The following is a 12,492-nucleotide window of genomic DNA, read 5'->3' on the forward strand; positions in this document are numbered from 1 at the left end:
TGTCAATGGTGGTGGATAAATATTTGACTTTTTCTCTATTCTGCTATATAAGTTTAGCGGAATACCTGTTAAATTAGTGACAACCCATGGTCCTGCCGCGCAGCAACTGTGTATGAGAAATTCTATTACTTCCTTAGTTTAAAATATAAAACATATTTTACTCGTGACACCTAAAACTATCGTGGAAGACAGCCGTTTGAGGTGGCCAGAACTGATGATGTGTGAAGATAATTGCGATTGTGTCGGAGAATATAAAGAGGAATTAAAATATAAAAATAGTGAAATGTAGCTGTCGAATTGCTATTTTTAGGGACAAAATGAAAAAAGTATTTCGCTCTTTATATTCCGTAAGTTTTGCGGCATGTAAACGCGGCAAGTAACTTGGTTACCTTATACTGGACTGCTATTAACCTCCTAAGACCGAAAGACCGAAAAAGATAAATTCGATAGCTTAACCGTTATCGCATGCAAGTACGAGGCATTAAAATGTCTCACGCGTACAGCTGTTACAGTGGGCACCTTTTTTTTTTTTTTTTTAACCCAACAGGGTCGTTAACCGTTATCCCACGGATTGCCAGCAGCCATTTACAGCCAGCTGTAAGTGTCGGAGATACAACGCCGACCCAGCTCAACACGCTCGGGCGAGAGGCGGATCGCCGACGCCCGAGGCGCCATCCCAGCACTCACACGGTGGGGAGGCGCCCGCCGTCGGCCGAAATCCCCCGGGGCGCCTCGGCGCGTCACGTGACCGCGCGACAGCGCGCGCGATTGGCTGCAGGCTAGGGAGCACTATGTGACGTCAGCGGCGCCGCCTACCGCTATACTAGCAGCGGGCGGCGCTGCCCGCGGCCGTAGTCTTGGTTTCGCTGTTGCGACGAGTGGAAGTGGTGCGCTCGCTGCAAGGCTGCTCCCGCGCGGAGAAGACAACGACGACTGCCGACTCACCGGCCGCTATCCACTCGACTCAGTTTCCGTCGCCGCGAACCGTTTTAGAAAGCTCGCCACCGCCGGCAGAGCGCTCAGTGCATCGCGAGTGACACACTTGGGCCGACGACCCGTTGCTCTGTCCGACAGCTCCCGTTCACCGGGAAGTCTACAACTCGAGCTCCTGGCGCGCCAGCGGACGTCTCTCACCCTTGCAAGTAAGTTCGGCGGCACCTACTGGCGCGGGTCTCTCCTCTGGACGACCACAGTCATTTCTGTCATCGACCTGTGCATCAAACGCATCTACATCCAAGCTTACCAAAAACGAAAACAACCCTGTATTTCCTCATTTCCTTTATTTCTACTCCCGCGAGTGTACTTGAGGCTCGTAAACATATATCTCTTAGGCTCTGATTTACATCCGACCACTGAAGAAAATAATACAGAAAGGAAATTACAGTTGTATTACCATGGTTGAGCCTATTTTTTCACAATAGTGATGTTAAATAGAAGACGTCGGATCCACTTGGACGGCAAACAGACTACGATCGGACGTAAAAATCCATCCCAGCGTTCATCTGCAGTTATTTAAGGCTATCACGCTACATCTTAACCAAAAACGTTGGACCAAGGATCGAACCAATGCCTCATCGAGGGACTCTACCACCATTACACGGTTGCGACCCCCTCTGGTAGTGCAATTATGTTCACCAACGGTTAATATAAGGTTAGTAATGGGCAAAGAAACACGCTACACATTGGCGTAAAAGAAAATAAAGCTATCATATCCCGAACGTGATTTGAACAGCTTTGCAAAGCGTGACCTTTTAAAAGACCAGCTGTTGCCTTCCTGCAAACCTTGATCTTACCAAGTGAATTATAGAGGACCTATAGTTCGCCTGGACTCCGTGCCACGCTTCAGCCTGACATTTTTCGCATTAATAAACCACTGGTGGATGTGGAAGAAGCTGTAAGTGACAGGGAAGGATCCTAGGACCACCAGAAGATCGAACCGACTTTCAGGCTTGCAGCCTTTCAGTAAAGCAAATTATGATTGTATTATTGCGTAAGAGCTAATTTTCCATCAATAGTGACGCCATTAGAAACAAAGCATCGGATCAGTTTTTACGGAAAACAGACCTTTATCGAACACAGGAACCCGTTCCAGCTTTCTTCTACAGTAATTTAAGGCGTTCATGCCACATCTGAACCAGAACATAGGGACCAATAATCGAACCAACTTCAGCTCAAGCAGGACTACACATTTCCATAGTTGCACCTTCTCTACAGTAATGTAATTATTGACGATAATGGGCAATAAAAGGCTGTAGTAGGCGTACCTGGAGTTATAAAAAAGAGTAAAGCTGTCATCAACTTGTAGGTTGCTTTGAACACTGCAATACTTTACTAGGAGTGCTTTATTGAAGGTGGTGTGTTCTTCAAGAAATAACTAAATTTCGTGTGGCTCTCAGCTTCGTGCAAGCCTTTCGATATGATGCCACTTCGGCAGCTTACGGTCAGTTTTGTTGCATGTTTATTCGAGCGGTTTCCCTTCTGGATTCACCACCTGGAGTAGACTGACTATGTAGACTCCGTTCCAGACTATTCCACGGCTGAAACATTGGAGGCGACCACCGAGAATCGATATTGGGACTTCCACGACAGCAAGCAACAACGCTAAGCACAGGAGAGCAGAGACGTAGCTTGCTTCCTCTGACTTTTGAACTATTTTGCCCTGCCAGCTTCAGCGGCACCTACAGGTTAACGTGAACTACAAACCACCGTACAAGTCGGTATTTTTCGTGTTAATAAATCATTGCCATAGGAGAAAGAAACTACAAGTGACAAAAATATTAGGACTTTTTGTACAGAAAAAAAGCTGAAACTTACTGACACATTAAAACTGTGTGCTGGTGTGCTGTACTGGGACACGAGGCCGGAACCTTTTCTTTTCGCAGATTGGCTCAAATGGCTCTGAGCACTATGGGACTTAACACCTATGGTCATCAGTCCCCTAGAACTTAGAACTACTTAAACCTAACTAACCCAAGGACATCACACAACACCCAGCCATCACGAGGCAGAGAAAATACCTGACCCCGCCGGGAATCGAACCCGGGCGTGGGAAGCGAGAACGCTACCGCACGACCACGAGATGCGGGCCTTTTCGCAGACTTGTGGTCTAAACCACGTACGGAAAGGTTTTCGGTTCGTGCCCCGATTCGGCACACAGTTTTAATGTGTCAGGAAAGTTCAAATCAACGTACACTCCACTCCAGAGTAAAAATTCATTCCGGTAAAATACTGAATGAGAACCTCGGAAATGTGTTTCCACCCGTATCCTCCTACAACGCAGAAATTTGCAAGCCTCTTATGACGCCTGCGTTGAACAGTGCCAATTATTTTTGTACTTGTTCGCACTAATTCTTCCGCACACTCTCCCGCCATATTTCGGAGTCTCACTACTAGTATCTGAGCATGTATTCTACATCTGCGGAAAGATTCCGAACCGCCGCAGCATTTAGTCCGTGTTGCTTCACTAGCGCGTGTACTGTGCGACTCGTAAACATATTTCTTTCCCCTGGCGCTCGCAACGGCCACTCCACCTGACTGTCGCAACGCTTGTCGCCCGCGCGTAATAACACCCGATTGTGAAACGTCAACGCCTAGCCCGTCCGCGATGTGGGGGAGTCGCCTGACGGCGGATATTCGCCGGCTGTATTTGCGTGGACAGCTGATGAATCGTTATCCCCGCTGTCCGAACGCTGCTTGCCGCTTGGCGGACGCGTGTGTTTCTGTCGCGCGGGCAGTCTATGCGCCAGGGTACCTGATCTCCGCTGCAGCTGCAACTGCATCTCGCTGTCTACGGCTGCAGTCACCGGCTGTGCCAACAAAGCCAGGAGACACCTGCGCTGCTCGCGTCGCACGGCAGCTCATGGAGTTGCAACAGACCTACTGGAATGTCCTCTGGAAATACCAGTAGCACAGTTACCGGCGGAGCGTACATTATTTTTTTTTTTAAATCCACAGTTTTCGACGGAGTGTAGATTGAAAAAAATAGCTCCTTATAATGCGTAACTGCAGACTCTGTCATCTCAAACAGCAGTACATAAACACTGCATAGAACAAAAAGAATAACATCAGGTTTTCTCACCATCAGTCACACGGCAAATGCCCGCATCTCGTGGTCGTGCGGTAGCGTTCTCGCTTCCCGCGCCCGGTTTCCCGGGTTCGATTCCCGGCGGGGTCAGGGATTTTCTCTGCCTCGTGATGGCTGGGTGTTGTGTGCTGTCCTTAGGTTAGTTAGGTTTAAGTAGTTCTAAGTTCTAGCGGACTGATGACCATAGATGTTAAGTCCCATAGTGCTCAGAGCCATTTGGACCACACGGCAAATTGTCACAAATGTAAAATGCAAAATCCAGCGACAGACTTTCAAATGTTCTTTAAGGGATATATTCTAAGTACTTTGGGATAACAGACTTGCGTCTTCTATGGCTTGTTACTGAGTAATTGAATTATGTTTGATTTTTTGTACCCGGATCTGTTTCGTACGGTAACTACCTGCACAACAGTTAAAATGGCGATGGTATGCGCCGTGTGCCTTGTTGGGAAACAAACTTGTCACATTCTGTCTGTTGACAAGTGCAACGCTCATTTTAGTATTTGCCGTTAAGTTTGCATTCAGTACCGCTCAGTTCTCTCTCGGTTTTAAAAATCAATAAAATTAATCTCAACCGTGTTTTCAGATTTTTTATTTGTTAGCAACCGCTTTCGGCCCTTTCCTCAGAACATGTTCAGGCTTACACCGCCATTATGGCTGCTGGTGGCCACCACCAGTAGCCATAATGGCGGTGTAAGCCTGAAAATGGTCTGAGGAAAGGGCCGAAACCTGTTACCAACTCTTAAAAAATCTGAAAACACGATCGAGGCTATTTTTATTGATTTTCAACATTTCACGCCGATCACTGCGCTCCAGTCAACAAAGCTTTTTAAAATTTCGAACTTTCTCGGTTTGTTTTTCGGCAGTGTTTGTTGTGTGTTAACAGTGATACGCAGCAGTAAGGATAGGTTTCCTGGTGAAGAGTCGGCCGACATAGACTTCGTATGCGCAGCTGTTCCCTTAGCGACAGCCACCACATCACAGTACTTTTGTATGTGTGCAAAGGAGCCGGTGAAAAAAGAAAAACGGATCTTCCCGCCTTAAGGTTAATTATTGTGAAAGTATTTTCAAAGAAACAAAGATTGGGATAACAATCAAATAAATCGTAATCTGTAACGAGCTACACAAGACCACGGGTCTAATATACCAAAATATTCAGAAAGCTGTTATCCCACGAAATTTCGTCAATGGAATTAAAAAGTTGTTCTCGAAGTCTTCAGAATAAATTAGATCCTGATATGTACAGATCGGTAGTAAATGTGGTGACTGAAGGTTATTTAATCTAGAAACTTACGAACGTTTTTTGGCAGTTTTGAAATAAGTGTATGCCCTATGAAGAACTATGAACTGCTGACGTCGTTCACAAACAGTGATAGACGTACGGTATATACCATCGGATACGTCACAATGCAGTGGTTGCCACTGACGACTGCATCCCTAAATCCTTGTCTATGGAAGGTCTGCGTTCAAATATCGGCGACGGCAGAATATATTTGTGCGGTAAGAATCTCCGTATTAAATACTGCCAGCCATTTGAAGAGCTTTTCGAATAAAGAACTTACTAAAGTGACATTAAAGAGTATTGGAGTTTCTCAAATCGAAAGCCACCCCCACTGGCCATTGCAAGCTGACACTGGTAGATGTTAAGAGTTTTGGTAGTCCAGGTCTATACAAACCCTGATAACTAGTTTCCATAAATCAGTGCAATAATACTCGGGCCCTTGGGTGCTCACTATCGACAGAACATTGGTTTCTACCAATCTTAGGTGCAAACAGAAGCAGCCAGTCGCATAACGAAATAACCTTTTATTAGCAGCCAGTCACGTAATTAAATAACTCTTTATTTGCATTATCAGTTTCGATCTAGAAGATTTACATTTTGATTCATAGAGATGTGGAAATCCTAAGATCATCTTTTGTGACAGGTACTCCTCGTCCTGCCACTCAGTTCATGTGACAGCCAGTTTAATAGTAGGATCAAAAGAAAAGAGTTCAAGTGTCTTAGGCATCCTTCGACGCAGTCAAATATATTGAGGGAGTATTCAACGGTCAGAAGTCAAACTATACAGGGTGTATCGGGAGGAATGTTCAATATTAAGGCATATGACACAAACGATCATTCGAAGCAAAGAAGTCCGGTAAACATGGTCCTTTAAATGCGTACCTTAAGAGCTATGAGCACTTGTCTGTCTACGACACTGTGAAACAAATCTCTTCTATTGCAAGCTCTTTGATTTCCATTTTCGTTACTGTGAAACAAATCTCTTCTACTACAAGCTCTTTACTCTCCATATTTTGCGAGTAGCTAGTATGGACCAAAGCATGAAAAAAATTGTCTAGTAAAGATGGGCTCTAAATGCATACCCTAAGAGCTATGAGCATTCTTTCAGTAGAAGACACGTGTTTCACAGCAGCGAAGATTAAAAACTTCTCATAGCTCTTGAGGTAAATGCTTTGGAGCCCATGCGTAATGCAGATTTTTTTCTTATTTTTGTCTGTAATACCACCGCTCAATATATGGAAAGCATTCAGTAGAAGTTTCTTCCACGGCATCTAAGATGAAGATATGCTCATAGGTCTTAAGATGTGCATTTTAGAGTCCATGATAACTAGATTCCTGGGGCACTATGTATATTAATTCATGGTTTTACAAACAATATACCGCCCATATTCATGGAGAAATCACGTTTAGCCTTCAACTAACAGCTAAATTGCGTTTGGAAAGACAGCCCAACCACTCACTCTTTAGTTAGTAACCACTCGTTTTGTCCCCATTGTTATAGCTAGACACACAGTTGTGAGTAACGTTTTGTTGTTGTTTAATGCAAGAATATTTTTGTATCAATGCTTGTAGCAATACAGAGCTTTCTGAAACCCTGCTCTGTGACGTCTGTATGATGTTATTTTCCTATAGCGCAACTTCTTCAAATCAGAAGCTCTTCGGTACACAGAAACGTATGCTGAGCGCTTTAGGAGGGACCAGATAAACATAAAATGTGATAACACGCGCCATTTGAAGGAGAATACATCACATAAATTTAGCTGTGTTGTCAACGGTTTCCAAAATTACCAGGAATTAGTAAGATCAGCTGAAAGTTAGTTGCAATGTCGGTAATTACTGCCAATTATTGTCAGGATTCATGCTAAAAATTGCCACGCCAACTTCCATGTATTTACAGCTAGCGTAGACACATCCTGTGTTACTTACAGAAGCTAGCGTCAAGTTTTCCTGTAAATTCGCTGCATCTCTTTAAAAGAGCTGCAAAGTTCCAAAAAATATTGGAACAAAATACGGAAATTAAGGATGCTTGAGAAATGTCATATACAGCCAGTTTAAGTCGTCTGACCATCGTCAGGATCTTATATACCAAATAAAATAATACATAAGTAACATTACAGGCGTAAACTGTCACGAATATTTTAACTGATGTAAATGTTAACACCAACAGAAACGTAATGCTATGTCACATACTAACACAAAAGTATTCACAGCATCGTGTTAGGCGAAATATAAAATCTTTATCGTCAAGTGATAAAACCATGAATAATACATTGAAAATAAGAGAATACCATAACACAGTGATGAGATTCATTACGAAAACCACACAACATAAAGACGTAAATGGTTCGCATTTGTTCAGAATTACCTGTCACCATATCGTAATATATAAAATACGTTGTCAGTCTATGAAAAAACCGTGCTATGGAGTAATTTGTATTACGATAAGAGGACCGGTACCTCTGTACGCAGGGCGGGGTAGCCGGGCGGTCTCAGGCGCCTTGCCACGGTTCGCGCGGCTTCCCTCGTCGGAAGTTCGAGTCCTCTCTGGGACATTGGTGTGTGTGTGTGTGTGTGTGTGTGTGTGTGTGTGTAGTTAATGTAGGTTAGTATAAGGTAGATTAAGTAGTGTGTAAGCCTAGGGATCGCTGACTTTAGCAGTTTGGTCCCATACGAACTTACCACAAATTTCCAAATATCTATACGAATGCGTATTATTTATTGTTTTATCACCTCATGATAACGATTTTATATTTCGCTTGACATGATGATGTGGTTACTTTTATGTGAGTATGTGACATTTTTTACGTATTTGTTGGTGCTAACATTTTACATTTAACAGATTCGTGACACGTATGTTTTATTTTATTTAGTATATAGGAGCCTGATGATGGCAGACGACTGAAACTGGTTGTATAAATGAGGTATTCCACCAGCAGCTAATGGCGGTAATATGATATTTTCCAACAGCTGTGATGCACCAACTCCTGAAAATTAAGGGCACGTTAATTCACGATCTACTGCAAAGTTCCCACCACGACGGTTTCAAATACCTGTAACTTGGAAGGTGTTGGGAATGAAGCGTATGTTTTTATTAACTCTTGCAGGAAGTTACAAAACAGTGCATTCTCCTTTGCATGCTGGAAAACGCTTACGTTTTGCCAGGGCGGCTAGTGGGTCCGGCCTTCGGGGTCGCTCCCGGCCACGAACCCAGGCCGGCGCGCTTACGTCACGGCGGACGCTGCGACCCTGCCTTTGTCCCGGCGCCTTTGTCTGCTGGGGCCGCCCGGATGCCACACGTTGCGGGGCTCAAAAGCCTGCGATGTCGTGCAAAATTGCTGCACCGTGTGTAACGGGTTCGTCATTCGAGTCCTGGGAGCTGGCAGGCGGAATACCCGTCAGGAGGCGAGCAGGATGCTCCACTGTGACAGACAACCGCGACAGGTGTGGAGTGCACGTGGCTGTTCAACCTGTCACCGAATCGGCGATACGGAAAGTGTTTCACTCAGCTGAGATTAACGAGCAAATATGCAGCAACTGTAACATACGTCGCTTGTCAACGAATATCTCCTGTCCGATATGGAGCTGAAATCGAGTTAAATGCTTCGGTATCCCGAGATTCACAGGCTATAGAGGCTACAGCTTTTTCCTTGTTCAGTGTGATATGAGATCGCGGTGCCACACCGAAGTTGACAATACAAATCGGTACGACAGACTTTAGCTGCAATCCGCAACGACGGATGGGAGAGGCTAAAGAAGACACGCCCTCTGTCTCAGCACAGCAACGCCCTCCCACGGATATTAATATAGAGCCAATTCGTGAGCTCGGCTACAGCATCAACATCATCGAGTAGGACTACAGCGTTATTCAAGACTCAGACGGAAATACACTTTTGCAAAAGTTGAACATTGTACTTCAAGAGAGGAGATGTAATTGTAAGCATCAACTGATACTTTGATGATGACAGTTGTAAATTATCGAGCACTACTGTAACAAAGGATTGTATCAAGTTAAGGAAATCTTTTTACCATTCACATCATAAAGTGAAATAATATTTTATATGTTGTAGTTCTGATAATCCATCTTGCAGAGCAATTAAAGAACCCACAGTTATGGCTGGATGACTGTAGTATCGTCTGGTCGCAACACTCAACTTCTGAAAACTGCCCTCATCGGCAGTACCAGAACTTCACGACTAGCAGCAGACCTGCTGTTTTCGCTTGACCGTTCCCCGTAATCCGTCAGTAGGCCATGCTGCAGGAACTAACCAGTGTTAAGCTATAGAACACTTACGCCCGTAGCGATGGCGTACACAGACAGACCCTCGCCAAGGACTGCACAGAGGGGACGTAAAAATTGATTGAAAGAAAAACCGGTTTAAGAAATAACTGTAGGAGATACATCGGTTCTTCTGACTGTTGTGTTTCTGTTTTGTGGCCATGAGAAGGAGCCTTTCTCTCGCCCCACAACTGTAAGCGCACGTTGTTGCCACTGTCATTTCGTGCAAGTAGCATCATAAAGAAACAGACGTATATCTTTAGCACGGCTTGCGTGGCAACAGTGGGCTTGGCTCACATAGCTACCGCCTACACAGTTCGCTCACGTTCAACAGTGGCGATCTTGCTTCTACACCTATACTGCAAGCCACCATGTAGCGGGGGACAATTTCTACGTCACTGTCACTTTCCCCCTTTCCTATTCCAGTCACGAATGATTCGCGGGAAGAACGATTGCTGATAAGCCTCGAATCTCTCTAATTTTATCTTCACTTTCTTTCCGCGAGATATGTCTTGGAGGAAGCAATATATTTGTTGCTCTTCTAGCAACGTACGCTCTCGCAACTTTAAGAGTAGACTGCGCTGTGATGCAGGGCGCTTCTGTTACAGCGTCTGCCACTGGTGTTCACTGAACATCTCTGCGACACTTTCGTGCTTGCTAAATGAACCTGAAACGAGACGCACTACTCTTCCTTGGATCTTCTCTATTTCTTCTATCAATCCTATCTGGTATGGATTCCACACTGATGAGTAATATTCAAGTATACTTAGCTACGGTGGTGTAGGATCTCTGCCTGTGAGCGGTTGCTAAAGCAAATATGCTAATTAACGAAAGGCTACCGATTTTTGCCGATTACTGCCGATTGAGGACTGGAGCGAGACGCCGGGTGGAGCAACCAAACAAAAGAGGTGCAGGGGATAGGGCATTTACGTCTCTCTCCAACCAGTACTTTTGATGCTCCTACGTTTTGGTTGATACTATCTGCTGTGTAAATGAAAAATAATTCGCGAGTAATCTGTCTGGGCTTAATAATGTTACAAGAATTGTTAGTCGTTGTGCTTATAGCTATATTTTGTTCATCTGCGTTGAATCCTTGCATGAACAATCGCAGCCCTGGCACTGGTCATCGTCGGCATAGCTCAGTTATCTGATGTCGCAAGGCCACTGAATGTATGCTTACTGATGTATTAGGTGTCTTGTTATACTCCGGCACGTGCTGAAGCATCAAAAATCTTTATATTCTTTGCGAATCACCTTGCTAAACTTTAAACCCTCGTAATTGTTGTCAAATCTCTCTGGACCGTCGGTTTCGCTGCACTTCATTTTTGCTAAACGTACGTACAAAATTAAAATGTATTAAATAAGCGCAAACTAAATTGCAGAGCGGCTTTTTTTTTTTTTTTTTTTTTTTCGGGGGCGAGGAAAGGCGAGACACAGTTTTACCAGTGGCGCACGATCTCCTTGGTACGGTTCTGAGATTATTATTAGATTTTTTGACAAAGAAATGAAAAGGCAAATTGTTGTCTTAACTACTCTAACTGACAGAAGGAAGACGAAAATATGCTTCATACATAAGGAAGTGTATGATAATGAGCTCCAGTTGCAAATATTTTGGCTCATATTTTCAGGTAACGATAACATTTAAACTTTGTATGTGACACACTTGAGTAAGCGTAATTTTTCCGTTTCACCATTTTACGATTGCACAATTTTGTTCTGGAAGAATACTTGTCTTTCTCTGGGTTTCTTGTCCGTTTTGCCGGCCGGTGTGGCCGTGCGGTTTTAGGCGCTTCAGTCTGGAACCGCGTGACCGCTACGGTCGCAGGTTCGAATCCTGCTTCGGGCATGGATGTGTGTGATGTCCTTAGGTTAGTTAGGTTTAAGTAGTTCTAAGTTCTAGGGGACTGATGACCACAGATGTCAAGTCCCATAGTGCTCAGAGCCATTTGAACCATTTGAATCTTGTCCGTTTTTGGTACGTAACCAAAGCCGACACTCTACAGTCTAATCTAAGAGTCTGTTTGTACTTTTCTCAAGTTACTGACACAAATATAAATGTCAAAGCGAGCCGATTCAAGCAATGAGTTAAAATGAGAATGAAAACTCTGGCACGTACTTGTCGATCTCCAAAGTGAGAAACACATGTGCACGCTCTTGTACCTGAAGGGTAAGTTGCAGAATTCGTGTAGCGGGTCAATGGACTTTAACACGACCTTATCTGAATTGCAGAGTTCACGTTCATCCACATCCATCTATAAGAAAATCGTCTTCCCAAAATCTGCTGCAAAACGCAGGTAGACCAGCAGAGGATTCGTGATAGGCGCAGTTGATCGAGTACGTAAATAAATGTGAAGCCTCGCATCTGAGTAAGCGGAGAGATCCGTTATTTCTCTATTACACTGTTAGCGACAAATTACTGGAAACACTGACAAGCGTAAAATACCTTCATTGGCAGACGCTACATTACAGACGCTGCGCCTTGCGCATATTCCAGGATGAGTCAAAGAATCAGACACCATTTTGCTACCTTCTCCACACGTCTCGCGAAATGACCACGACGAGAAAATCAGGGAAATTACAGTCGTACGCAGACTTACCAACAATCGATCTTCCCCCACGTTATTCGAGAATGGAACAGGAATGAGACGAGACAGTAATGGTACCAAGCGTACACTTCGCCACGTCCTGTTGTAGATGTAGGTGCAGGTGCAAGGAGTGAGCAGTTATTCAACCTGTCAGTGAAAGATCGATACTGAAAACTAATCGCTGAGCAGAGATTAATAATCAGCTAGGCAGCCACTGTAAAGTAAGACGCTCGTCAACGACAATCTCCCGTCCAATGTATTGAGC

At 44.3% G+C, this 12,492-nt stretch overlaps 1 protein-coding gene across 1 annotated transcript in view; it reads left to right on the top strand.

Moving 5' to 3' along the window:
* Nucleotides 1–858: 858 nt before the first annotated feature.
* The window catches only part of LOC126480933 (UNC93-like protein), a 235,901-nt gene continuing 224,267 nt past the window's right edge, over nucleotides 859–12,492 (top strand). Inside the window, exon 1 of the mRNA XM_050104346.1 lies at nucleotides 859–1,142. The gene's annotated coding sequence lies outside the window, so the exon portion shown is untranslated. The remainder of the gene's footprint in view (nucleotides 1,143–12,492) is intronic.

The sequence above is a fragment of the Schistocerca serialis genome, chromosome 5 (assembly GCF_023864345.2).
Source record: "Schistocerca serialis cubense isolate TAMUIC-IGC-003099 chromosome 5, iqSchSeri2.2, whole genome shotgun sequence".
Taxonomy (NCBI): Eukaryota; Metazoa; Arthropoda; class Insecta; order Orthoptera; family Acrididae; genus Schistocerca; species Schistocerca serialis.